Source organism: Dipodomys spectabilis, unplaced genomic scaffold (assembly GCF_019054845.1).
Source record: "Dipodomys spectabilis isolate Male_0828 unplaced genomic scaffold, ASM1905484v1 ptg000057l, whole genome shotgun sequence".
NCBI classification, from domain to species: Eukaryota; Metazoa; Chordata; class Mammalia; order Rodentia; family Heteromyidae; genus Dipodomys; species Dipodomys spectabilis.
Window position 1 is genome coordinate 405,635 of NW_024870734.1, and position 5,244 is coordinate 410,878.

General features: G+C 34.3%; 1 pseudogene; it reads right to left on the minus strand.

The window, feature by feature from the left end:
- Window positions 1-4,606: 4,606 nt before the first annotated feature.
- LOC122108334 lies at window positions 4,607-4,719 on the minus strand (annotated as a pseudogene).
- Between the last annotated feature and the right edge of the window lie 525 nt (window positions 4,720-5,244).

Below are 5,244 nucleotides of genomic sequence, written 5' to 3' on the forward strand. Positions count from 1 at the left end.
TCCTAGCAAATATTGACATGCCAAAACTAAACCAAGATGAGTTAAATCATCTTAACAGGCCCATATCAAGCCTTGAAATAGAAATAGCAATAAGAGACCTCCCATCTAAGAAAAGCCCGGGACCAGATTGTTTTACAGCAGAATTCTACAAGGCCTTCAAAGCAGAACTCACACCAATACTCTTCCAACTCTTCAATGAAATTGAAAGAGAAAGTTCACTACTGAACACATTCTATGAAGCCATCATAACCCTCATCCCAAAACCAGGCAGGGACTCATTAAAGAAAGAGAACTATAGACCCATTTCTTTGATGAACATTGATGCAAATCTTCTCAACAAAATTTTGGCCAATCGACTTCAACAATTCATCCAAAATATCATACACCACGATCAAACAGGATTCATTTCAGGGATGCAAAGCTGGTTCAATATAAGCAAATCAATTAATATTATTCATCACATCAACAGGAACAAGGATGAGAACCACATGGTTATCTCAAAGATGCATAAAAAGCATTCGACATAATCCAACACTCCTTTATCATGAAGGTTTTGGAAAAATTAGGAATCCATGGAGCATTCCTCAATACAATAAAGGCTGTATATGACAAACCTACAACCAGCATTATACTTCATGGTGAAAAACTAAAGCCATTTCCTCTTAACTCAGGAACAAGACAAGGATGTCCACTCTCTCCACTTCTCTTCAATCTAGTATTAGAATGCCTAGCTACAAGATGCAAACATAAAGGGGATCCAAATAGGGAAAGAAGAATAAGGATCTCTGTCTTTGCAGATGACATGATCTTGTATTTAAAGAATCCCATAGACTCCACTCCCAAATTACTCAAGCTGATTCAAAACTTTGGCAAAGTAGCAGGGTATAAAATTTTCCCCTCCAAATCAATGGCTTTTCTGTATGCCAACAATGAGAAAAGTATGGCTGAAATTAGGAAAGCAACTTCATTTGCAATAGCCCCACAAAAATATAAAATACCTAGGAATTAACTTCACCAAAGAAGTGAAGGACCTCTATGATGAAAACTTTAAAAACCTGAAAATCAAAACAGAACTTAGAAAATGGGAAAACTTCCCATGCTCCTGGATTGAAAATATTAACATCGTGAAAATGGCAATACTTCCCAAGGCTATCTCATGTATTTTAATTTGACAGTTTGTTCTATGTTGAGCGTGCAACATTATTGCTATATTGTTTGTTATCATTTCTACAAACAGGCAGGTTTATTGAAAGTATTAAGTTCATCTTATCCATTACTGAAAGAAGAACATCTAAAAGAGCAACCCCTACTGTGAAGAACAACTCCCACTTAATTGCCTTCATTCCTATGTAAGGCCAGTGTTGTCCCCTGTATCCTCATATTGTACATTTCAACTCTATACCTCATACTCTATATCTAGTATCTTCTACATTGTCAACTAAATGCCCCAGAAGTTCCACTTTGCTTTACTTTTTAAAAAAAATTCTGTCTTAATATTTGAGGTTGGAAAGTGTGTGTGTGTCTTTGTGTGTGTGTGTGTGTGTGTGTGTGTGTGTGTGTGTGCGCGCGCGCGCGTGTTTACACAGCTCAGAACACAACATTTTTCTTCATTTCGAATGCATCTTTCAGGTCGTTGTAAGTTGTGGCTAATGGGAGCAGTCCCTTGTTATTTTAAAAATGAAACGGAAAAAGATATTTGTGCATGTACCACAGTTGTTTTATTAGTCTGTAGTTGAACACTGAACATTGACTTATATCTTGGCTGCTCTTGTGAATAATGTGAATAAAAATGAACTACAGATATATTTACGAGTAACTCAGAGAGAAATAATCACATGATTGATGGGTCAGATGATATCTCAACTTTGGATTTCTTTAGAAACTTGCATACTACTTTCTACAACGAGAATACTAACCTGTTTTTGGACCAATAGTGTAGAAAATTTCCTTTTTCCCACACTCTCACCAACATTATTACCTTTTAATCAAAGGTAATAAAGGGCAGGTTTTTACTATCTGCATTACCCTAGACTGGCCTTAACTTAAATCCAACCTCTTAAATGCTTGGAATTACAAGCCTTTACCACCATAACTGGTTCCATTGATTTTTGATGAGTTATATTTATGAAGTTGTATCATAGTAATTTTGAATTATATTTCTCTAATGACATCTGCTCAAAAAGCATTAAGGCAGCATAGAAGTTGTATTAAACACAACTTTGTAAACCCACAGGCAATTTTCAGGGCTTTATGGAGAACAAGTCTATTCAGACCTTTTGTCCATTTTTAATCCAGTTTCTGGTTAATCTCATCTTTAATCTCGCTAAACCAGATCAATAATTAATTCAAGGTAGTAGAAAAGAAAAAAATGTAGCAACTCCTAACATTTTTCAGTTTTCAATAACATAGTATTGCTTAAATCATTTTCTGTTAACAATTGATACTATATAACTCAATTTAGTTAGACCTGTTACAAGGTTGTAGTTTATTTATTTTGGTTTCTTTCAGTCTCAAGTAGCTCAGATTTCAAACTGAAGAATAAATGGAAGGAAGCAAACAAAAAAAAAAAACAGCTTCTCTCATCTGATGATGCCTGTATAAGAATGAGGAAAGAGTTCATCCTTCTAAGGACCTATGATAGGACAACAACAACAAAAAAATATTCTTCTATGTCTTCTTTATCTTTGCGACGTAACTTAAATGTTGTAAAACACAATATACTGCTCACATACTTTTATGTTTTATCAGTTTTGCACATTTTCATATGGATTTCACCTCAGTCTACAACATTCCTTCATCATTTTGTCCCTGATATTTTTACACTATCAAGACATAAGATAACCAGTTTGATTTACAGCATGAGAAATTATCCACCTGGCTTCCTTGGAAGCAGAGCATGATCAATAGATATTACTTCTGGTTGCTCACTACATGTAATGGTTTCTGTACTACTTATCACATTCTATTTAGTATTTTAAAAAGATTGCTGGCTAAACCCAAAGCTCATTCCTAGAAGTTTATGTTAAGTGTTTCACAAGTTTCATTCCCTTAATTGTTAAGATAACATTCGCTATAACGCTAATGTTATTACCATTTTAGTGTTGGGAAAAAATGTAATTAAAGGCAGTAAGTGCATGGCCTAAAGACACACACAGTGAGGAAGGAAATGAGAAAAAGTTTCCAAAAGTCTTTCAGCAATACACAAAATGTAGATAAAACCTCTCCATTCTATGACACTCTCAATTCAATATTCATATTGTCCAAGAAATAATAGCATACTAAATATTGCCCATGGTGATTGTTTTCTGTCACATTTATCTTCAATACAGATTGTGTTGGTGATATTGGTTATCATACACAGAACTGAGCATATACATTGAGGTCCAAAGAGAGGCAAATTTCTTCTGTCCCACAATTCCAGTATCCTATTTAAAAAGTACTAAAATTTTAAATATCAGCACTTACTGTCTTATAAGTATCCAAAAATTAAAAAATCATAAATAATCACTCCAAAATGCTTTAAAATTGGAGATACTAAAACATGCCCCTCTGAAGTAAATTTTCTTCTACTTTTAACGTTATTCTGAAAACCTTTGCTGGTTTGTCACACCTGTAATCCTAACTACTAGGGATATCTACTCAGGTGCCTGAGATTTGTGGATAACAGTTGGAAACCAATCAGGGCAAAAGAAACTCATGATATTATTTTTCAAAAATTTTAATGAACTAGCAAAGGGCCAAGAATGGAGATGTAGCTCATTTAGTAGCTCACCAATCTAGAGAGAAAAGGCCTAGCAAGACCTTGAAGCTCTGATTTCAAACTCTGAGCACGCCAACACACATGCAAGTGCTTGAGCACATGCGTGCATTCACACACATATTTATTCAAAATACCTTCATATCAGCGTTTTGCATGAATTTCTTTGCTAACGATATTATATGAGTAAAATAAAGGAAATAAACTCTTCCATCTCAGAACATTTTTATACGTTCATATTGTAAAAATACTGTACAGAGAGGTAACATTTACATGAGCAAGGTAATGAGTACATTTCCTAAAAAGCATTGTTACCTCCTCCTTTATTGTTCTCCTACCATCCCTTCCCTCCCACCTCCACAAGTCCATTAACCTCCTCCCTTTCCCCCCTCAATTGTAAAGTTCACTTTACAAAATAGTTTCTTGTGCATCTCATTGTTACAATGTGTCAACCTGTATCCTTATTTAAGCATTTTGGTTTTATTTTCCTTCTCCTCAGCAAATTAGAGGAGGAGAGTATATAAAAGATGTAGGTGCAACAACTTCAAATACAGTGAAACAGGTGTTGTAGCATGGGGGAGGAACATATAAAGAAACAAAAAAAACACATACTCTACATTATAAGTACGTGAGAAACAATAGCAAGAAAAAAACCCACTTGTGTCCCTAACTTGGGGTTCATTTCCGTTAACATAACCTTATCTGGTCATGTACACATAACTTTTGACCTTTTCTGCTTATCTCAGACATATATTAGTTATTGAAAATTAGAGAAACCATGGGACCTATGTTTCTTTGGACTTGGCTTACTTCACTTAATAATTTTTTTCCAAGTCTTTCCATTTCCTCACAAATTGGGCGATGGAATGCTTCAGGAATTTGCCTGTCTTCCTTGTGCAGGGGCCATGTTAATCTTCTCTGTATCTTTCCAATGTTAGTGTATGTGATGCTGGATTGAGCACAGAACATTTTTTTATATATAAATTGTAATTGATTTTCTTAAACTAGACAATTCAACAAAAACTAAGTTTAAAAGAATTGTGAAATTTTAGAAACATGTACTTCTTACATAAGTACACAATTAAGAATAAAGTCAAGATTGACATGTCAAAAACAAAATAATTCCAGATATTTGTTGTTCAAGAGATGTGTAGGAGGAGGAATTCAATTATTCTATACAAGGGACATGTCATAATGAACACTGCAGCAAGTGTTAATGTTTGTTAAAAGTTTTAATGTTTTAAGTATATTTAATTTTTGGAATTTGCTTGTATATGCCAAAACTGGGACTGTTTGGCAGGTCATAATACTTTTCTATAAAGTATTTAAGATTTATGGTAGCAGATAAATACTACTAAGTATGTCCATTTCAGAGTTTATAGAAACTTTACTGATGAGAAGTTGCAAAGTCTTTCTGTAAAGGGGCAGAATAGAGTTGACTATGTTAACTACACAGTTTCTGTTAAAACTGTAGGCCTTCCTTACTT